The sequence below is a fragment of the Montipora capricornis genome, unplaced genomic scaffold (genome assembly GCF_036669925.1).
Source record: "Montipora capricornis isolate CH-2021 unplaced genomic scaffold, ASM3666992v2 scaffold_486, whole genome shotgun sequence".
Classification (NCBI taxonomy): Eukaryota; Metazoa; Cnidaria; class Anthozoa; order Scleractinia; family Acroporidae; genus Montipora; species Montipora capricornis.
The window spans coordinates 72,388-93,942 of NW_027180223.1; the positions used below are offsets into that span (position 1 = coordinate 72,388).

General features: G+C 47.3%; 19 non-coding genes and 2 pseudogenes across 19 annotated transcripts; 7 read left to right on the forward strand and 14 right to left on the reverse strand.

Annotated features, from left to right (window-relative positions):
• Positions 1-1,519: 1,519 nt before the first annotated feature.
• Positions 1,520-1,638, forward strand: LOC138036469 (5S ribosomal RNA). The gene has a single exon (XR_011129898.1). It is a non-coding gene; the product is annotated as a 5S ribosomal RNA (ribosomal RNA).
• Positions 1,639-2,614: 976 nt separating this feature from the next.
• LOC138036510 (U1 spliceosomal RNA) lies at positions 2,615-2,778 on the reverse strand. The gene has a single exon (XR_011129937.1). It is a non-coding gene; the product is annotated as a U1 spliceosomal RNA (small nuclear RNA).
• A 194-nt stretch (positions 2,779-2,972) lies between these two features.
• Positions 2,973-3,165, reverse strand: LOC138036447 (U2 spliceosomal RNA). Its single transcript, XR_011129878.1, has one exon. It is a non-coding gene; the product is annotated as a U2 spliceosomal RNA (small nuclear RNA).
• Positions 3,166-3,437: 272 nt separating this feature from the next.
• LOC138036470 (5S ribosomal RNA) lies at positions 3,438-3,556 on the forward strand. The gene has a single exon (XR_011129899.1). It is a non-coding gene; the product is annotated as a 5S ribosomal RNA (ribosomal RNA).
• A 979-nt stretch (positions 3,557-4,535) lies between these two features.
• LOC138036511 (U1 spliceosomal RNA) lies at positions 4,536-4,699 on the reverse strand. Its single transcript, XR_011129938.1, has one exon. It is a non-coding gene; the product is annotated as a U1 spliceosomal RNA (small nuclear RNA).
• Positions 4,700-4,893: 194 nt separating this feature from the next.
• On the reverse strand, positions 4,894-5,085 carry LOC138036456 (U2 spliceosomal RNA). The gene has a single exon (XR_011129887.1). It is a non-coding gene; the product is annotated as a U2 spliceosomal RNA (small nuclear RNA).
• A 270-nt stretch (positions 5,086-5,355) lies between these two features.
• On the forward strand, positions 5,356-5,474 carry LOC138036471 (5S ribosomal RNA). The gene has a single exon (XR_011129900.1). It is a non-coding gene; the product is annotated as a 5S ribosomal RNA (ribosomal RNA).
• A 981-nt stretch (positions 5,475-6,455) lies between these two features.
• On the reverse strand, positions 6,456-6,619 carry LOC138036419 (U1 spliceosomal RNA). Its single transcript, XR_011129852.1, has one exon. It is a non-coding gene; the product is annotated as a U1 spliceosomal RNA (small nuclear RNA).
• Positions 6,620-6,814: 195 nt separating this feature from the next.
• LOC138036442 (U2 spliceosomal RNA) lies at positions 6,815-7,006 on the reverse strand. The gene has a single exon (XR_011129874.1). It is a non-coding gene; the product is annotated as a U2 spliceosomal RNA (small nuclear RNA).
• Positions 7,007-7,274: 268 nt separating this feature from the next.
• LOC138036473 (5S ribosomal RNA) lies at positions 7,275-7,393 on the forward strand. Its single transcript, XR_011129902.1, has one exon. It is a non-coding gene; the product is annotated as a 5S ribosomal RNA (ribosomal RNA).
• Positions 7,394-8,378: 985 nt separating this feature from the next.
• Positions 8,379-8,542, reverse strand: LOC138036420 (U1 spliceosomal RNA). The gene has a single exon (XR_011129853.1). It is a non-coding gene; the product is annotated as a U1 spliceosomal RNA (small nuclear RNA).
• Positions 8,543-8,736: 194 nt separating this feature from the next.
• Positions 8,737-8,930, reverse strand: LOC138036449 (U2 spliceosomal RNA). Its single transcript, XR_011129880.1, has one exon. It is a non-coding gene; the product is annotated as a U2 spliceosomal RNA (small nuclear RNA).
• Positions 8,931-9,197: 267 nt separating this feature from the next.
• On the forward strand, positions 9,198-9,316 carry LOC138036474 (5S ribosomal RNA). The gene has a single exon (XR_011129903.1). It is a non-coding gene; the product is annotated as a 5S ribosomal RNA (ribosomal RNA).
• Positions 9,317-10,292: 976 nt separating this feature from the next.
• Positions 10,293-10,456, reverse strand: LOC138036421 (U1 spliceosomal RNA). The gene has a single exon (XR_011129854.1). It is a non-coding gene; the product is annotated as a U1 spliceosomal RNA (small nuclear RNA).
• A 194-nt stretch (positions 10,457-10,650) lies between these two features.
• Positions 10,651-10,824, reverse strand: LOC138036464 (U2 spliceosomal RNA; annotated as a pseudogene).
• A 5,678-nt stretch (positions 10,825-16,502) lies between these two features.
• Positions 16,503-16,621, forward strand: LOC138036475 (5S ribosomal RNA). Its single transcript, XR_011129904.1, has one exon. It is a non-coding gene; the product is annotated as a 5S ribosomal RNA (ribosomal RNA).
• A 976-nt stretch (positions 16,622-17,597) lies between these two features.
• On the reverse strand, positions 17,598-17,761 carry LOC138036422 (U1 spliceosomal RNA). Its single transcript, XR_011129855.1, has one exon. It is a non-coding gene; the product is annotated as a U1 spliceosomal RNA (small nuclear RNA).
• Positions 17,762-17,955: 194 nt separating this feature from the next.
• Positions 17,956-18,108, reverse strand: LOC138036465 (U2 spliceosomal RNA; annotated as a pseudogene).
• A 1,656-nt stretch (positions 18,109-19,764) lies between these two features.
• Positions 19,765-19,959, reverse strand: LOC138036460 (U2 spliceosomal RNA). Its single transcript, XR_011129891.1, has one exon. It is a non-coding gene; the product is annotated as a U2 spliceosomal RNA (small nuclear RNA).
• Positions 19,960-20,226: 267 nt separating this feature from the next.
• On the forward strand, positions 20,227-20,345 carry LOC138036476 (5S ribosomal RNA). Its single transcript, XR_011129905.1, has one exon. It is a non-coding gene; the product is annotated as a 5S ribosomal RNA (ribosomal RNA).
• Positions 20,346-21,316: 971 nt separating this feature from the next.
• Positions 21,317-21,479, reverse strand: LOC138036432 (U1 spliceosomal RNA). The gene has a single exon (XR_011129864.1). It is a non-coding gene; the product is annotated as a U1 spliceosomal RNA (small nuclear RNA).
• Positions 21,480-21,555: the final 76 nt, after the last annotated feature.

Genomic DNA, 21,555 nt, shown 5'->3' on the forward strand with positions numbered 1-21,555 from the left:
GTACTCCTCCTCCTCCAGGACTGAGGTATTAAGCTTCCAAAGCCCCGGACCAGGAGGAATAACGTCAGGAACAGTAAGAGAGCAGGACACAGCACAATGGTCTGAAAACGGACACGGAAGAATTTCACAAACAGAGACAGAGACGCAACCCAGACATAAGGGCACCCAATTAGATCTATACGGGAGGAGATAGAGCCATCCGCCTTAGTCCAGGTAAAGGCGGAGGAAGACGGATGGAGGTATCTCCAAATATCAATACAACAGACATCGTCAAAAAGACGACCAAGGGCAACAACACTCTCACGCGAGGTATCACCGACCACGGAGCCCACACGGTCAGCAGCGCGATCAAAGACGGTATTAAAATCGCCGGCGAGGAGGGTGGGAACTGAAGGGTCTAATCGGGAAGAGACCCCGTCCAGGAAGGCATCACGATCAGGGTTACGATTGGGAGCATAAATGCAAGCAACCCTGAACACAGCGCCACGCAAAGAAAACTCACATAACAAAAACCGACCACAACTATCAGAGGAAGAGATTTAACAAGGGACAACACTGGACGAAAACAAAAACATACAACCACAAGGACTTATTAGAGCCGGAGACACCACAACGGAAAGACCAGATGACTGGAAACCAGGACTGACACTCACTGAGGGAGATGCAGTGGGCCTCTTGGAGGCACACTACATCAGGAAACAACAGGCAAGGAATGAAGCCACTGTACAAACCCAGCTCGCTTAGACTGGTCTCGCAGACCGTTGACGTTAATTGAGACAACTGACAGAGCCATAATGGAGTACAGTAAAAGAGTAACTATGTACGTGCTTTGCGTTGGGGGAGGGAAAACGACACATCAGGCAAACCTTCGTGCTTCGCAGACTTGACAGTATCAGCTGAAGCACGAGTCTTCGATTTAGTAGAAGAGGGCGCAGCTCCGCTCTTCTTAGCCACCTTTGTAAGAGCCTTCCGGGAAGGAGTAACAGAAGAGCTATCAGAGGAGGTTCTCAACGGAATCACAACCGCGTTTACGAGGAGTGGATACCTCAACCATTTCCACCTCCAAAGGTTCAACAGATTGGGAGGATGGAGGAAACACCCGAAGAAACAAGACTGTCGGTACCACCACTAGCAAACAGTACCCCTTACGACGCACACCTGTATTCTCAGCCACTTTACATAAAGTGCCACCACTTGGTGGTTTTTAACATTTTGTAATTTTTTAACAGAATCTCAGTACTTTTGGCACGATGCCCGTAAATGCTCACGGCGGACAAGGTGCTCCCAGTCTCATGGCCACGAGATATGGTGGTCCGATTACAATCCGTGCCAAGGAAGGAATGCCCAAAGCCAACCTGAAAGCGAGGCGCACACAACGATCGCTCTTGTACAGTGGGCAGCAGCACCAGCATTGCATGGCACTTGCGTTGACGGCAAGAGGACAAATGCACATTGTGCTTGCTCTGACCTCGTTTTCATTTTCCCTTATAACAAAGTTAATTTTCACGGCAAATTACTTGTCTACGACCATACCACAGGGAAAACACCGGTTCTCGTCCGATCACCGAAGTTAAGCCCTGTCGGGCGGGGTTAGTACTTGGATGGGAGACCGCCTGGGAATACCCCGTGTTGTAGGCTTCCCTTTTTCCTTCTGTACACTTGATTATCTCAAAAAATCTCAGTTTCTTTCAATGAAAGAACATTCCAAACCAGGTTTTTTGAACACAACATGCCAACGATATGTCAAAGATGAGACATACGACAAAAACAAAATAGTTCACACGAGAAAGTGGAACTTGTATTCCCAAGGGAGCGCGTGCGCGCGAGACCTTATCAATCCAACGTTTATGACATGAAACGTATCTTTTCGTGTGAGCAAAGAACAGGATACGACAAGTAAAAAATGCATGCACTGTTATGCATTAGATGGAAGTTAACCTAGCCCGGATGATATGTATACAACGAAGGCTACAACACTACAACATTGATCTTGCGAAAACGTGACTTACGTGACGTAGCGCACTTCAAAGTCTTACTGTTCCCTGCTCAACACGGACAGTACGTATTCAAAGGGCCGATAAGACACTATCCTGACCATGAAAGATTTACTTTTTATGATAACAATCCAATTAACTGATAACATAGAGAAACCACAAAGTGTTGGCCACAGAAATGTAACGCCAACTGATCTGGCGGGTCCTCAGTTACTCAATGCAAAACGGGCTCTCCAGAACGCAACATAACACAACGCAAAATAAATCTATCGCGATGGAGCAGTACAAACACACATCCACTTACGTTTTCGAAACGATGCACGAGGATAAGAGCTCGACCCGCTGGCATTTTCTTGTCTCACTCGTCTATCGATGGAAATCGATGCGGCTGAAATAAACACGTCGTCTCCCTCTCTGTACGGCCAAGAATGAGAGAAATGAAATCACAGTTTTTCAGTGCACCAAGTACGGAACATTCACCTACAATTTCAGCAGTGGACTTCACAAATACAACTCACCTTCCTTAGTCCTTACACCGCCACCGCATCTCCTTCCCTGCCCTGCCTGAAACGTTACCAACAAACCTTCCCATTAGCCAACTTTGCCACCGGGGTTTGGTGCGGGGACTAGCGCGAACGCAGGTCCCCACTACCAGAAATTATACGCTCGAGTTACCCACATTTGGGGTAATCGCAAGGGTCAACCCAATCGAAGTGCAATGAAAGAGCCTCACCTTGAGAGGACTGCCTCCCTGATCACAGTGCCTCCCGCGTCAGGTAAGTATGCCTTTTCAGCCTCTCCGGGACCGCAAAACGCAACTTGTCTGCGCATACCATGTGGTAATGGAGGTCACGTGCTCCTCGTCCTGTCGTGTCGTGCTGTCCACTCGCTGCTATGCTACCTAGAAAAGAGAAGAGAATGTGAAGGTTGGTTGCTTGGTCACTTTTTCTGCTTTCACTTGATTATTTCTTCCCCAGAGGGAAGTGGGCCACGCTCGGAGGTAGTGCTATACCGAGGCAACCCGTGGCCGGGACGAGGCAAGCCTCTTTTCCACGGCCCAGTTCCAAAAATCAGTTTAATATATGAGCTGCTCGATGAGCAGCCGTATCAGATATTAAGCTGATAAGAACAGATACTACACTTGATCTTAGCCAAAAGGCCGAGAAGCGATGCCCGTAAATGCTCACGGCGGACAAGGTGCTCCCAGTCTCATGGCCACGAGATATGGTGGTCCGATTACAATCCGTGCCAAGGAAGGAATGCCCAAAGCCAACCTGAAAGCGAGGCGCACACAACAACGATCGCTCTTGTACAGTGGGCAGCAGCACCAGCATTGCATGGCACTTGCGTTGACGGCAAGAGGACAAATGCACATTTGTGCTTGCTCTGACCTCGTTTTTCATTTTCCCTTATAACAAAGTTAATTTTCACGGCAAATTACTTGTCTACGACCATACCACAGGGAAAACACCGGTTCTCGTCCGATCACCGAAGTTAAGCCCTGTCGGGCGGGGTTAGTACTTGGATGGGAGACCGCCTGGGAATACCCCGTGTTGTAGGCTTCCCTTTTTCCTTCTGTACACTTGATTATCTCAAAAAAATCTCAGTTTCTTTCAATGAAAGAACATTCCAAACCAGGTTTTTTGAACACAACATGCCAACGATATGTCAAAGATGAGACATACGACAAAAACAAAATAGTTCACACGAGAAAGTGGAACTTGTATTCCCAAGGGAGCGCGTGCGCGCGAGATCTTATCAATCCAACGTTTATGACATGAACGTATCTTTTCGTGTGAGCAAAGAACAGGATACGACAAGTAAAAAATGCATGCACTGTTATGCATTAGATGGAAGTTAACCTAGCCCGGATGATATGTATACAACGAAGGCTACAACACACTACAACATTGATCTTGCGAAAACGTGACTTACGTGACGTAGCGCACTTCAAAGTCTTACTGTTCCCTGCTCAACACGGACAGTACGTATTCAAAGGGCCGATAAGACACTATCCTGACCATGAAAGATTTACTTTTTATGATAACAATCCAATTAACTGATAACATAGAGAAACCACAAAGTGTTGGCCACAGAAATGTAACGCCAACTGATCTGGCGGGTCCTCAGTTACTCAATGCAAAACGGGCTCTCCAGAACGCAACATAACACAACGCAAAAAAATCTATCGCGATGGAGCAGTACAAACACACATCCACTTACGTTTTCGAAACGATGCACGAGGATAAGAGCTCGACCCGCTGGCATTTTCTTGTCTCACTCGTCTATCGATGGAAATCGATGCGGCTGAAATAAACACGTCGTCTCCCTCTCTGTAACGGCCAAGAATGAGAGAAATGAAATCACAGTTTTTCAGTGCACCAAGTACGGAACATTCACCTACAATTTCAGCAGTGGACTTCACAAATACAACTCACCTTCCTTAGTCCTTACACCGCCACCGCATCTCCTTCCCTGCCCTGCCTGAAACGTTACCACAACAACCTTCCCATTAGCCAACTTTGCCACCGGGGTTTGGTGCGGGGACTAGCGCGAACGCAGGTCCCCACTACCAGAAATTATACGCTCGAGTTACCCACATTTGGGGTAATCGCAAGGGTCAACCCAATCGAAGTGCAATGAAAGAGCCTCACCTTGAGAGGACTGCCTCCCTGATCACAGTGCCTCCCGCGTCAGGTAAGTATGCCTTTTCAGCCTCTCGGGACCGCAAAACGCAACTTGTCTGCGCATACCATGTGGTAATGTGAGGTCACGTGCTCCTCGTCCTGTCGTGTCGTGCTGTCCACTCGCTGCTATGCTACCTAGAAAAGAGAAGAGAATGTGAAGGTTGGTTGCTTGGTCACTTTTTCTGCTTTCACTTGATTATTTCTTCCCCAGAGGGAAGTGGGCCACGCTCGGAGGTAGTGCTATACCGAGGCAACCCGTGGCCGGACGAGGCAAGCCTCTTTTCCACGGCCCAGTTCCCAAAAATCAGTTTAATATATGAGCTGCTCGATGAGCAGCGTATCAGATATTAAGCTGATAAGAACAGATACTACACTTGATCTTAGCCAAAAGGCCGAGAAGCGATGCCCGTAAATGCTCACGGCGGACAAGGTGCTCCCAGTCTCATGGCCACGAGATATGGTGGTCCGATTACAATCCGTGCCAAGGAAGGAATGCCCAAAGCCAACCTGAAAGCGAGGCGCACACAACGATCGCTCTTGTACAGTGGGCAGCAGCAGCACCAGCATTGCATGGCACTTGCGTTGACGGCAAGAGGACAAATGCACATTGTGCTTGCTCTGACCTCGTTTTCATTTTCCCTTATAACAAAGTTAATTTTCACGGCAAATTACTTGTCTACGACCATACCACAGGGAAAACACCGGTTCTCGTCCGATCACCGAAGTTAAGCCCTGTCGGGCGGGGTTAGTACTTGGATGGGAGACCGCCTGGGAATACCCCGTGTTGTAGGCTTCCCTTTTTCCTTCTGTACACTTGATTATCTCAAAAAATCTCAGTTTCTTTCAATGAAAGAACATTCCAAACCAGGTTTTTTGAACACAACATGCCAACGATATGTCAAAGATGAGACATACGACAAAAACAAATAGTTCACACGAGAAAGTGGAACTTGTATTCCCAAGGGAGCGCGTGCGCGCGCGAGATCTTATCAATCCAACGTTTATGACATGAAACGTATCTTTTCGTGTGAGCAAAGAACAGGATACGACAAGTAAAAAATGCATGCACTGTTATGCATTAGATGGAAGTTAACCTAGCCCGGATGATATGTATACAACGAAGGCTACAACACTACAACATTGATCTTGCGAAAACGTGACTTACGTGACGTAGCGCACTTCAAAGTCTTACTGTTCCCTGCTCAACACGGACAGTACGTATTCAAGGGCCGATAAGACACACTATCCTGACCATGAAAAGATTTACTTTTTTATGATAACAATCCAATTAACTGATAACATAGAGAAACCACAAAGTGTTGGCCACAGAAATGTAACGCCAACTGATCTGGCGCGGGTCCTCAGTTACTCAATGCAAAACGGGCTCTCCAGAACGCAACATAACACAACGCAAAAGAAATCTATCGCGATGGAGCAGTACAAACACACATCCACTTACGTTTTCGAAACGATGCACGAGGATAAGAGCTCGACCCGCTGGCATTTTCTTGTCTCACTCGTCTATCGATGGAAATCGATGCGGCTGAAATAAACACGTCGTCTCCCTCTCTGTACGGCCAAGAATGAGAGAAATGAAATCACAGTTTTTCAGTGCACCAAGTCGGAACATTCACCTACAATTTCAGCAGTGGACTTCACAAATACAAACTCACCTTCCTTAGTCCTTACACCGCCACCGCATCTCCTTCCCTGCCCTGCCTGAAACGTTACCAACAAACCTTCCATTAGCCAACTTTGCCACCGGGGTTTGGTGCGGGGACTAGCGCGAACGCAGGTCCCCACTACCAGAAATTATACGCTCGAGTTACCCACATTTGGGGTAATCGCAAGGGTCAACCCAATCGAAGTGCAATGAAAGAGCCTCACCTTGAGAGGACTGCCTCCCTGATCACAGTGCCTCCCGCGTCAGGTAAGTATGCCTTTTCAGCCTCTCCGGGACCGCAAAACGCAACTTGTCTGCGCATACCATGTGGTAATGGAGGTCACGTGCTCCTCGTCCTGTCGTGTCGTGCTGTCCACTCGCTGCTATGCTACCTAGAAAAGAGAAGAGAATGTGAAGGTTGGTTGCTTGGTCACTTTTTTCTGCTTTCACTTGATTATTTCTTCCCCAGAGGGAAGTGGGCCACGCTCGGAGGTAGTGCTATACCGAGGCAACCCGTGGCCGGGACGAGGCAAGCCTCTTTTCCACGGCCCAGTTCCAAAAATCAGTTTAATATATGAGCTGCTCGATGAGCAGCGTATCAGATATTAAGCTGATAAGAACAGATACTACACTTGATCTTAGCCAAAAGGCCGAGAAGCGATGCCCGTAAATGCTCACGGCGGACAAGGTGCTCCCAGTCTCATGGCCACGAGATATGGTGGTCCGATTACAATCCGTGCCAAGGAAGGAATGCCCAAAGCCAACCCTGAAAGCGAGGCGCACACAACGATCGCTCTTGTACAGTGGGCAGCAGCACCAGCATTGCATGGCACTTGCGTTGACGGCAAGAGGACAAATGCACATTGTGCTTGCTCTGACCTCGTTTTCATTTTCCCTTATAACAAAGTTAATTTTCACGGCAAATTACTTGTCTACGACCATACCACAGGGAAAACACCGGTTCTCGTCCGATCACCGAAGTTAAGCCCTGTCGGGCGGGGTTAGTACTTGGATGGGAGACCGCCTGGGAATACCCCGTGTTGTAGGCTTCCCCTTTTTTCCTTCTGTACACTTGATTATCTCAAAAAATCTCAGTTTCTTTCAATGAAAGAACATTCCAAACCAGGTTTTTTGAACACAACATGCCAACGATATGTCAAAGATGAGACATACGACAAAAACAAATAGTTCACACGAGAAAGTGGAACTTGTATTCCCAAGGGAGCGCGTGCGCGCGAGATCTTATCAATCCAACGTTTTATGACATGAAACGTATCTTTTCGTGTGAGCAAAGAACAGGATACGACAAGTAAAAAATGCATGCACTGTTATGCATTAGATGGAAGTTAACCTAGCCCGGATGATATGTATACAACGAAGGCTACAACACTACAACATTGATCTTGCGAAAACGTGACTTACGTGACGTAGCGCACTTCAAAGTCTTACTGTTCCCTGCTCAACACGGGACAGTACGTATTCAAAGGGCCGATAAGACACTATCCTGACCATGAAAGATTTACTTTTTATGATAACAATCCAATTAACTGATAACATAGAGAAACCACAAAGTGTTGGCCACAGAAATGTAACGCCAACTGATCTGGCGGGTCCTCAGTTACTCCATGCAAAACGGGCTCTCCAGAACGCAACATAACACAACGCAAAAGAAATCTATCGCGATGGAGCAGTACAAACACACATCCACTTACGTTTTCGAAACGATGCACGAGGATAAGAGCTCGACCCGCTGGCATTTTCTTGTCTCACTCGTCTATCGATGGAAATCGATGCGGCTGAAATAAACACGTCGTCTCTCCCTCTCTGTACGGCCAAGAATGAGAGAAATGAAATCACAGTTTTTTCAGTGCACCAAGTACGGAACATTCACCTACAATTTCAGCAGTGGACTTCACAAATACAACTCACTTACTTCCTTAGTCCTTACACCGCCACCGCATCTCCTTCCCTGCCCTGCCTGAACGTTACCAACAAACCTTCCCATTAGCCAACTTTGCCACCCGGGGTTTGGTGCGGGGACTAGCGCGAACGCAGGTCCCCACTACCAGAAATTATACGCTCGAGTTACCCACATTTGGGGTAATCGCAAGGGTCAACCCAATCGAAGTGCAATGAAAGAGCCTCACCTTGAGAGGACTGCCTCCCTGATCACAGTGCCTCCCGCGTCAGGTAAGTATGCCTTTTCAGCCTCTCCGGGACCGCAAAACGCAACTTGTCTGCGCATACCATGTGGTAATGGAGGTCACGTGCTCCTCGTCCTGTCGTGTCGTGCTGTCCACTCGCTGCTATGCTACCTAGAAAAGAGAAGAGAATGTGAAGGTTGGTTGCTTGGTCACTTTTTCTGCTTTCACTTGATTATTTCTTCCCCAGAGGGAAGTGGGCCACGCTCGGAGGTAGTGCTATACCGAGGCAACCCGTGGCCGGGACGAGGCAAGCCTCTTTTCCACACGGCCCAGTTCCAAAAATCAGTTTAATATATGAGCTGCTCGATGAGCAGCGTATCAGATATTAAGCTGATAAGAACAGATACTACACTTGATCTTAGCCAAAAGGCCGAGAAGCGATGCCCGTAAATGCTCACGGCGGACAAGGTGCTCCCAGTCTCATGGCCACGAGATATGGTGGTCCGATTACAATCCGTGCCAAGGAAGGAATGCCCAAAGCCAACCTGAAAGCGAGGCGCACACAACGATCGCTCTTGTACAGTGGGCAGCAGCACCAGCATTGCATGGCACTTGCGTTGACGGCAAGAGGACAAATGCACATTGTGCTTGCTCTGACCTCGTTTTCATTTTCCCTTATAACAAAGTTAATTTTCACGGCAAATTACTTGTCTACGACCATACCACAGGGAAAACACCGGTTCTCGTCCGATCACCGAAGTTAAGCCCTGTCGGGCGGGGTTAGTACTTGGATGGGAGACCGCCTGGGAATACCCCGTGTTGTAGGCTTCCCTTTTTCCTTCTGTACACTTGATTATCTCAAAAAATCTCAGTTTCTTTCAATGAAAGAACATTCCAAACCAGGTTTTTTGAACACAACATGCCAACGATATGTCAAAGATGAGACATACGACAAAAACAAAATAGTTCACACGAGAAAGTGGAACTTGTATTCCCAAGGGAGCGCGTGCGCGCGAGATCTTATCAATCCAACGTTTATGACATGAAACGTATCTTTTCGTGTGAGCAAAGAACAGGATACGACAAGTAAAAAATGCATGCACTGTTATGCATTAGATGGAAGTTAACCTAGCCCGGATGATATGTATACAACGAAGGCTACAACACTACAACATTGATCTTGCGAAAACGTGACTTACGTGACGTAGCGCACTTCAAAGTCTTACTGTTCCCTGCTCAACACGGACAGTACGTATTCAAAGGGCCGATAAGACACTATCCTGACCATGAAAGATTTACTTTTTATGATAACAATCCAATTAACTGATAACATAGAGAAACCACAAAGTGTTGGCCACAGAAATGTAACGCCAACTGATCTGGCGGGTCCTCAGTTACTCAATGCAAAACGGGCTCTCCAGAACGCAACATAACACAACGCAAAAGAAATCTATCGCGATGGAGCAGTACAAACACACATCCACTTACGTTTTCGAAACGATGCACGAGGATAAGAGCTCGACCCGCTGGCATTTTCTTGTCTCACTCGTCTATCGATGGAAATCGATGCGGCTGAAATAAACACGTCGTCTCCCTCTCTGTACGGCCAAGAATGAGAGAAATGAAATCACAGTTTTTCAGTGCACCAAGTACGGAACATTCACCTACAATTTCAGCAGTGGACTTCACAAATACAACTCACCTTCCTTAGTCCTTACACCGCCACCGCATCTCCTTCCCTGCCCTGCCTGAAACGTTACCAACAAACCTTCCCATTAGCCAACTTTGCCACCGGGGTTTGGTGCGGGGACTAGCGCGAACGCAGGTCCCCACTACCAGAAATTATACGCTCGAGTTACCCACATTTGGGGTAATCGCAAGGGTCAACCCAATCGAAGTGCAATGAAAGAGCCTCACCTTGAGAGGACTGCCTCCCTGATCACAGTGCCTCCCGCGTCAGGTAAGTATGCCTTTTCAGCCTCTCCGGGACCGCAAAACGCAACTTGTCTGCGCATACCATGTGGTAATGGAGGTCACGTGCTCCTCGTCCTGTCGTGTCGTGCTGTCCACTCGCTGCTATGCTACCTAGAAAAGAGAAGAGAATGTGAAGGTTGGTTGCTTGGTCACTTTTTCTGCTTTCACTTGATTATTTCTTCCCCAGAGGGAAGTGGGCCACGCTCGGAGGTAGTGCTATACCGAGGCAACCCGTGGCCGGGACGAGGCAAGCCTCTTTTCCACGGCCCAGTTCCAAAAATCAGTTTAATATATGAGCTGCTCGATGAGCAGCGTATCAGATATTAAGCTGATAAGAACAGATTTTTTTTCAAAAGAGCGTTTATTCACAAATAAAAATGGAGCAATTACATATTCAGGAATACAGAAAAGTCTACAGAGTCACAAAGCCGGAGTAAGCAGCTAGCCGTAAGGGCCAGGGGCCCTAACGATAAAGTCCATGAACTGCGCAAGTTCCTTAAAGAGAGCCCCGGATTACAGGCACCGCAAACAGCGCGCGGACAAAGCAAAACGAGAATTAAATGTACGCCTAAATAGTAACGCTAGGAAGACCGTTCTCTACGGTGCAAAAGCCTGGGAGAGACCACAAAGAAGAAAAGCGACTGTCTGAAAGGCGAAAGTGATCGAGCTTAATTCGACTACGGAGATCGCCAGAAACAAAACGGATAATAGCCCGATGATCTTCTTTACCGTTATAAAAGGTGGCCTTATTGCGAAAGAGCCAAACACCGTAGAGAATGGTCTTGATAATGTGGCGCGCAATGCGAGCCCTCTTTGTAACGAGAGGGGGCCAAATAAAAAAGAACACGAAAGGGACATTTAAGGTAAGCCGAAAGCCTAGCACACGATCTAAAGTTGGGGAAAAACGGGACCAAACCCGCTTAACCCGAGGGCAATGCAAAAAACAATGATCGATAGTCTCTCGTCTAGGGCAAGAAGCACAGAAAGCCGAGTTAATATATCCCCAATTAGCAAGGGAATCGCGAACCTTAACACCGCGGAGAGCGATTAGCCACAAGAGATCATTTTTAGGATTTTCGGTAAGAGAATCTCGAACGAGAGACCAATGATCATTGAGTGAAAAAGAAGAGCCACAAACCTGGGTCCAAAATCTATGCAAGATAGGGGAGGAGGAATTCGAGGAAAGTAGTTTCAAATATAAACGCTTAGAAGTTAAGTCGCAACTGCCAACGGATAAAAGAGTTTCAAGACAGCGGGCGTAAAAAGGAGACGGAAAGCAGGCAGAAGGGGCAAAATTATCGCGCAAACAATTCCACTGGGGGCGAAGAGAAGACAAACGTCTACCAACAAAATATTTACAAAGATAAAAACTAGAATCGTGAGGCGAGTCCAAAGTAAAAGCCATCCCCGCTAACTGCAAGGCAAGGCACTTAACACTAAAATTAATAATACCTATACCCCCTTGCGCAGCGCTTAAATATAAAGTATTACGAGCAACCGTCTCAATTTTACAACCCCAAAGAAAAGGCCAGATGAAACTATTGATACGGGAAAGGACCCAGGCAGGGGGAAGCAAAACCCTAGCTAGATACATCAGCTTGCTTAACCCTAAGGTGTTAATAAGGAGAGCCTTGCCTAGGAAGGACAGAGAACGAGATCTCCCAAGATTGAGGGACTTCTCTAGTTTGTTTAGCTTAGGTTGCCAATTATCATTCTCAACAGGGATAGTACCAAAAAAGACCCCAAGAATTTTCATTTTCTTGACCCAAGTAAGTCCAAGGGGTTCGTCAGTCCGAGAACGCCAAGCACCGAGCCACATGGCCTCCGTTTTCGACTTATTTAGCTTAGCTCCAGAACCACGTTCATAAACACTAACACAATCAAAAAGCTTATTTAGAGAGAAAAGGTCTTTCAAAACAGCAGTAGTGTCATCAGCATAAAGGCGAACTTTCGCCTGCAAGCCCCTTGCACCAGGAAGTAAAAACCCCTCAATCTCAGGAGATCTACGGATCAGATTAGCAAGAACTTCTACACATAAAACATAAAGTAGAGGAGAGAGAGGATCCCCCTGACGGACACCCCGTTCAAGGGGGATACTCTCAGTAAGCCAATCATTGAGGATGATACGCATGCAAGCACCATTATAAAAGGTACTAATCCAACGACAAAAATCAGAACCAAAACCGTAAACATTAAGCAGCTCTAGAAGGAAGACGCGATCGACTCGGTCGAAGGCCTTTTCTTGATCTAAACTAATCAAAATAGCAGACTCATTTGTTTGCTCAATGTGGCTAAGAACATCGCGCAACAACGTCACATTAGAGAAGATTGAACGACCCGGAACAGAACAAGATTGATCAGGAGAAACTATGTGATGCATAACCGAAGAAAGACGAGTTGTGATGGCTTTAGAGATAATCTTATAATCCACATTGAGCAAAGAAATGGGCCTCCAGTTTTTCAAATTCTTAATATCCCCACGCTTCTTATAAATAAGGCGAGTAACGCTTCCCTTCATAGAATCCGAAAGTTCAGAGTCGTGAAAACATTGGTTTGCGACTGATAGTAAAAGGGGGCCCAGAATGTCCCAAAAACGCAAGTAAAATTCGACAGACAAACCATCAGAACCAGGTGACCTTCCTAGGCTAAGGCTCCTTAATGAAATAGTCAATTCATCTAAAGTTAAAAGTCCCTCGCATGAGTCGCGCAGAGGAGGAGAAAGCGAAGAAAGAATAGAATCAAAACAGGATTGTTTACACACAGGATCAATAACCTCTTGCGAGAAAAGATTTGAATAAAAGCGCACGTGCGCACGTTCAACCTCCTCCCGAGTGAAAACTTCAATGTCATTATCATTCAAAATAGAAGAAACGTTATTACGGTCTAAGCGCTCACGTTCTAACTTGAAGAAGAAGCGTGAAGGCTTCTCGCCCTCCTCAAGCCACTGGACGCGAGAACGGATTTTAGAGCCTTCCAAAACACGCAAGGTAAGAGCATTCAGTTCAGATTCAAGCCGAGAAATTTCAGGGGCGACCGAAAGGTCGCCACAGACAAGACGGCGCTTGAGACCAATTATTGCATTAGTTATAAGGACGCGCTCATGCGAGAGACTTCTACGTTTATTCTTAGCAAAGGAAATAATTTCCGAGCGAATAGAGTCCTTAAAAAAGTCCCACCAACATTTGACTGACGGAAAATAGTCAACGCAATCGGAGAGCTCGCGAATCTTAGCATCAAAGGAAAGACAAAAATCGCTATCATTCAAAAGGGAGGAATTAAATTTCCATAAGCCCGGACCACGCATATAATTAGACTCCAATTTTAAAGAAAGATTAACAAAATCATGATCAGAAAAGGCGCAAGGAGAAATGTCACAGGACTGAACTAAGGGGAATAAATTTCGGGAAACAAAAAATTTGTCAAGGCGCGAGCCGATGGAAAAATTAGAATTAAACCAAGAGCACGCTCGGACACGGGGATGCAATTTGCGCCAAGCATCTTCAAGGTAAAGTGAACGACGAAAGTCAGAGAGATATTTTGCAATGGAGACATTGCCACCGAATTTATCTAAATCAGATTCATAACAATTGAAATCACCGGCAATAATGGTAAAATCAGCAGGAAGGCAGAAAGCATGCAGATTCTCGAAAAACACTTTTCGGTCAGTCAAAAGGGTGGGCGCATAAATATTAATAATATTAAACTTACGATTATTATACTCAACGAGTAAACTAAGGACACGTCCATCATGATCTCTACGCCAAGATAAAACTTGACCATCAAAACGATCGGAAATCAAAATAATAACACCAGCCTGTTTACCAACAGCAGGGGACCAAAAAGATGGCCCACTCCAGTCAGCAACCAGGGAATTAAAGGCAACAGGATCAGATATTAAAGTCTCCTGAATGCAGATAATACCGAAACCGAAACGAACATAATCAAGCAAAGCTTTCCGAGTAGCCCGATTAGAACCACGTGAATTAATTGAAATTAAATTAAACATAGAGGTCATGATGGACGGCTTTTTTTCGTAGGCACACGCGAAGGATTCGTTGACTTACGAACAGGCACAATGGTTGGAGTGACATTAGCAGGTGTCCGGCTGGATCCTCTCTTGACAGCTCGTCCCAACGTACGAGTTGGGAAAAGGTCAGGCGCAGGGGTATAATCATCTGAGTCAGAATCATCAGAAACGACGAGAGGATGATCACCAGGGTCAGAAAGCAGCGGGCGAGAGGTCTGTAAGGGCGAATCAGCATCAGGATCAAGGTCAGGATCAGCATCATCAGAAGCAACGTCAACGTCAAGATCAGGAACAGCATCAGGAACAGGGTCAGCGACAGGGGCAGGAACATTATCAGGATCGGAGTTGTCATCAGGGTAATCAGGAAGGGAGTCAGGCGGAGGATCGGCAACATCCATAGCATAGGCTACTTCGGCATCGGAGGCAGCTTCTACCAAGGCTGGATTAGAGGGCGCATAGGAAGCCAAAATACTCTGGGACTGAGAAAGGTCAGAAGAAAGAGGAGGGGAAGATTGTATCTGCGAAGGGGCCGAGTGCTCAGAAGAAGGCTGCAAAGAGGAAGACTGCGACGAGGAAGACTGCGACGAGGATTGGGAAGAGCAGGATGAAGATAGTTGGCTAGGAGGCTGCGAAGGTCGATTAGAGGGCTGAACAGCAGGTTGAAGATCAGGAGACGGCTGGGGAGGAGGGTCGTCTGGCTTGTCAGCATCTCGGTAAGATCGAGGACGGCGATGCCACGAGTGTTGACAATCGATAGCCCTATGGCCTTGGTCACGACACACACAGCAGAAATCCTTCTCAGGGCATTCCTTAAACATATGACCAATACGCTCGCAATTGTAGCAGAAGGTATTAGGGCAATCCTTAGCCATGTGATCGGGAAGGTTGCACTTTCGACAAGTAGGCGTCTGATTGTCGTGACGGACACGGACCAGAACCCGGCCAAAACGAAGAAAGGAAGGGATAGATTTGGACAGGACCATACCAAAGACCCGAGTTCCATTGTCCAACGTAGGGTAGTTCTGGTGTTTACTACGTCGAGTAAACTTCACAGTACCATAGGGAGCAAGACGCATATGAAGCGCAGAATCAGGAAGTTCATAAGGAGCACCAAAAACAGCAACATAGACGATACGGGGGTTACCAGAAGATGTAGGGGCACCAGAGCGGAGGAAACGAGGCACCAACGATGAAGCCCGAAGAAAGGTGTTACGATAATCTTCTTTGGTAAAGGTGACACACACTTGCTGCGGGGAAACCCACTGGACGCAGCGAACAGCAGCAGAAGGAATCTGGCAGGTCTCTAGGTCGGCAAAAAGATCCTTTAAAGCAAAGTCGCCATCAGGTTTCGGAAAAAAGGCAGAACACGGTCTCTCTGGCAAGCGGTTATAAACAGAAAAATTCTCTCTCTCAAAGGTAGACGGAACAAAGCGGCTGCGAACAGGAGCATTATTGACGAGCGGAACAGGGTCACCAGACCCGGCAGTGACACCGGCATATGAAATAGCAGTATTCGATGAGGTAGCAGCAATATCAGAAGAAGGATTCACAGCAACATTCTCAGAAACATCATCCATAGGGGCGTCGCCCCAATTAACACGTGTATCAGTATCAGCATCCATGGAATCGCAAGAGCAAGGATACCACAAGGAACGCAAAACCTACTACCAAAATGGTAGGGCTTCGCCCTGGGAGAACCCACAAAACATCGGCCAAAAAGACTTAGCCAAAAGGCCGAGAAGCGATGCCCGTAAATGCTCACGGCGGACAAGGTGCTCCCAGTCTCATGGCCACGAGATATGGTGGTCCGATTACAATCCGTGCCAAGGAAGGAATGCCCAAAGCCAACCTGAAAGCGAGGCGCACACAACGATCGCTCTTGTACAGTGGGCAGCAGCACCAGCATTGCATGGCACTTGCGTTGACGGCAAGAGGACAAATGCACATTGTGCTTGCTCTGACCTCGTTTTCATTTTCCCTTATAACAAAGTTAATTTTCACGGCAAATTACTTGTCTACGACCATACCACAGGGAAAACACCGGTTCTCGTCCGATCACCGAAGTTAAGCCCTGTCGGGCGGGGTTAGTACTTGGATGGGAGACCGCCTGGGAATACCCCGTGTTGTAGGCTTCCCTTTTTCCTTCTGTACACTTGATTATCTCAAAAAATCTCAGTTTCTTTCAATGAAAGAACATTCCAAACCAGGTTTTTTGAACACAACATGCCAACGATATGTCAAAGATGAGACATACGACAAAAACAAAATAGTTCACACGAGAAAGTGGAACTTGTATTCCCAAGGGAGCGCGTGCGCGCGAGATCTTATCAATCCAACGTTTATGACATGAAACGTATCTTTTCGTGTGAGCAAAGAACAGGATACGACAAGTAAAAAATGCATGCACTGTTATGCATTAGATGGAAGTTAACCTAGCCCGGATGATATGTATACAACGAAGGCTACAACACTACAACATTGATCTTGCGAAAACGTGACTTACGTGACGTAGCGCACTTCAAAGTCTTACTGTTCCCTGCTCAACACGGACAGTACGTATTCAAAGGGCCGATAAGACACTATCCTGACCATGAAAGATTTACTTTTTATGATAACAATCCAATTAACTGATAACATAGAGAAACCACAAAGTGTTGGCCACAGAAATGTAACGCCAACTGATCTGGCGGGTCCTCAGTTACTCAATGCAAAACGGGCTCTCCAGAACGCAACATAACACAACGCAAAAGAAATCTATCGCGATGGAGCAGTACAAACACACATCCACTTACGTTTTCGAAACGATGCACGAGGATAAGAGCTCGACCCGCTGGCATTTTCTTGTCTCACTCGTCTATCGATGGAAATCGATGCGGCTGAAATAAACACGTCGTCTCCCTCTCTGTACGGCCAAGAATGAGAGAAATGAAATCACAGTTTTTCAGTGCACCAAGTACGGAACATTCACCTACAATTTCAGCAGTGGACTTCACAAATACAACTCACCTTCCTTAGTCCTTACACCGCCACCGCATCTCCTTCCCTGCCCTGCCTGAAACGTTACCAACAAACCTTCCCATTAGCCAACTTTGCCACCGGGGTTTGGTGCGGGGACTAGCGCGAACGCAGGTCCCCACTACCAGAAATTATACGCTCGAGTTACCCACATTTGGGGTAATCGCAAGGGTCAACCCAATCGAAGTGCAATGAAAGAGCCTCACCTTGAGAGGACTGCCTCCCTGATCACAGTGCCTCCCGCGTCAGGTAAGTATGCCTTTTCAGCCTCTCCGGGACCGCAAAACGCAACTTGTCTGCGCATACCATGTGGTAATGGAGGTCACGTGCTCCTCGTCCTGTCGTGTCGTGCTGTCCACTCGCTGCTATGCTACCTAGAAAAGAGAAGAGAATGTGAAGGTTGGTTGCTTGGTCACTTTTTCTGCTTTCACTTGATTATTTCTTCCCCAGAGGGAAGTGGGCCACGCTCGGAGGTAGTGCTATACCGAGGCAACCCGTGGCCGGGACGAGGCAAGCCTCTTTTCCACGGCCCAGTTCCAAAAATCAGTTTAATATATGAGCTGCTCGATGAGCAGCTGATCTTAGCCAAAAGCCGACAAGTAGAACGTATCAGCTCACGGCGGACAGAGTGCTCCCATTCTTGCCACGAAGTGGTAGGTCCGATTACAACCGTGCACGAACAGATGCCGGACAGGGCCGAAAGTAGAGACGATACTGAATGAGGCTGGAGACTCAGGAACTTCATCAGGAAGACTTGACGAGGACCGGGACAGTGACTTTCTCTCCTTCTTCGACATCACCAGCAGCACACTTCGTTGACATTGGTAGACACCTGACGAGACAGACAAAGATTTTCACCAGGGCTGCTACGAACAGAAACAAGAGGGAAGAAGTCTCGGTGCAGAGGAATCTGACGGGCGGGGGATGGCACAAGGACAGGGAGACCGCCTGGGAGAACTGGCAGTAGACTCTCCCTTTTTCCTTCTGACGGGAGCATCTCACGAAACTGGGGCACTGACTCAGATGAAAAGAACAGGAAACAAATTCAATTTGAGTTGAACACGGCATGGAGATATGGAAAACAGTAGCGGACAGGAAACAAAACAAAATAGGAACGGAAGGAAGAAAGAACTTTGGGTATTCCCAAGGGAGCGCGTGCCCCCAGATCCTGCTTACAATCCCGCGGACATGACGTATCTTTTCGTGTGTTACAGAACAGGATAACGACAAGGAAAAAAAAGGGCATGCACCGAGGCAGATGGAAAGTAACCTAGCCCGGATGATATGACAAATATAGGCTACAGATGGACAACATTGATCTTGGCCTGCATGACCACGTGACGAACGCACTCCTCAAATCACTGTTCCCCAGGCTAGACGGGACGGACTGGACAGACTCCTGGAAAGACTATAAGAACAAGAAGAGTACCATTTGCCACGGACGGGGAAATCACACTGAACAGAAAGTAATAGAGAACCAAAAGAGTGGGCAACGCCAAATGGACTGGAATAATCTGGCTTGTACATTGACATGCAAAAACGGACTTCCAGAACGCAAGGTAAGTCAACGCAAAAGAAACAGAACGGATGACAGCAGTACGGGAACAGTAACAGGAACAGGATACACCGCCGAGCAGAAACGAGGACTCTGGAAGGAGCTCGTCTCCTCGTCTATCGATTGCACACTTGAGCGTAACAAACACGTCGGCTCCCTCCTCAGAACGGCCAAGAATGAGAGCTGATCACAGTTTATCAGTGACAAGGACGGGCATTCACCTACAATTTTCAGCAGTGGACTTCATCAAATACAACTCAACTAGGTTACACACCGTACACATCTCCTTCCTGCCCGGGAAGTGGACAGACACCAAACCATCGGCAACTCCAATGCCACCGGGGACAGGAACGGCAGGAACTAGCTGGACGCAGACTCCCCACCCAAAAAGGACGCTCGAGGTAAACCGGCAGAGTATCGCAAGGGTCAACCCATCGAGTGCAAGAAAGAGCCCACCTTGAGAAAACTGCCTCCCTGATCAGTGCCTCCGCGCAGGTAAGTTGGTAAGTACACCTTTTCAGCCTCTCCGGGACCGCAAAACGCAACTTGTCTGCGCAACCATGTGGTAATGGAGGTCACGTGCTCCTCGTCCTGTCGTGTCGTGCTGTCCACTCGCTGCTATGCTACCTAGAAAAGAGAAGAGAATGTGAAGGGTTGGTTGCTTGGTCACTTTTTCTGCTTTCACTTGATTATTTCTTCCCCAGAGGGAAGTGGGCCACGCTCGGAGGTAGTGCTATATCCCGAGGCAACCCGTGGCCGGGACGAGGCAAGCCTCTTTTTCCACGGCCCAGTTCCAAAAATCAGTTTAATATATGAGCTGCTCGATGAGCAGCGTATCAGATATTAAGCTGATAAGAACAGATACTACACTTGATCTTAGCCAAAAGGCCGAGAAGCGATGCCCGTAAATGCTCACGGCGGACAAGGTGCTCCCAGTCTCATGGCCACGAGATATGGTGGTCCGATTACAATCCGTGCCAAGGAAGGAATGCCCAAAGCCAACCTGAAAGCGAGGCGCACACAACGATCGCTCTTGTACAGTGGGCAGCAGCACCAGCATTGCATGGCACTTGCGTTGACGGCAAGAGGACAAATGCACATTGTGCTTGCTCTGACCTCGTTTTCATTTTCCCTTATAACAAAGTTAATTTTCACGGCAAATTACTTGTCTACGACCATACCACAGGGAAAACACCGGTTCTCGTCCGATCACCGAAGTTAAGCCCTGTCGGGCGGGGTTAGTACTTGGATGGGAGACCGCCTGGGAATACCCCGTGTTGTAGGCTTCCCTTTTTCCTTCTGTACACTTGATTATCTCAAAAAATCTCAGTTTCTTTCAATGAAAGAACATTCCAAACCAGGTTTTTTGAACACAACATGCCAACGATATGTCAAAGATGAGACATACGACAAAAACAAAATAGTTCACACGAGGAAAGTGGAACTTGTATTCCCAAGGGAGCGCGTGCGCGCGAGATCTTATCAATCCAACGTTTATGACATGAAACGTATCTTTTCGTGTGAGCAAAGAACAGGATACGACAAGTAAAAAATGCATGCACTGGTATGCATTAGATGGAAGTTAACCTAGCCCGGATGATATGTATACAACGAAGGCTACAACACTACAACATTGATCTTGCGAAAACGTGACTTACGTGACGTAGCGCACTTCAAAGTCTTACTGTTCCCTGCTCAACACGGACAGTACGTATTCAAAGGGCCGATAAGACACTATCTGACCATGAAAGATTTACTTTTTATGATAACAATCCAATTAACTGATAACATAGAGAAACCACAAGTGTTGGCCACAGAAATGTAACGCCAACTGATCTGGCGGGTCCTCAGTTACTCAATGCAAAACGGGCTCTCCAGAACGCAACATAACACAACGCAAAATAAATCTATCGCGATGGAGCAGTACAAACACACATCCACTTACGTTTTCGAAACGATGCACGAGGATAAGAGCTCGACCCGCTGGCATTTTCTTGTCTCACTCGTCTATCGATGGAATCGATGCGGCTGAAATAAACACGTCGTCTCCCTCATGTACGGCCAAGAATGAGAGAAATGAAATCACAGTTTTCAGTGCACCAAGTAACGGAACATTCACCTACAATTTCAGCAGTGGACTTCACAAATACAAACTCACCTTCCTTAGTCCTTACACCGCCACCGCATCTCCTTCTGCCCTGCCTGAAACGTTACCAACAAACCTTCCCATTAGCCAACTTTGCCACCGGGGTTGGTGCGGGGACTAGCGCGAACGCAGGTCCCCACTACCAGAAATTATACGCTCGAGTTACCCACATTTGGGGTAATCGCAAGGGTCAACCCAATCGAAGTGCAATGAAAGAGCCTAACCTTGAGAGGACTGCCTCCCTGATCACAGTGCCTCCGCGGCCGGTAAGTATGCCTTTTCAGCCTCTCCGGGACCGCAAACGCAACTTGTCTGCGCATACCATGTGGTAATGGAGGTCACGTGCTCCT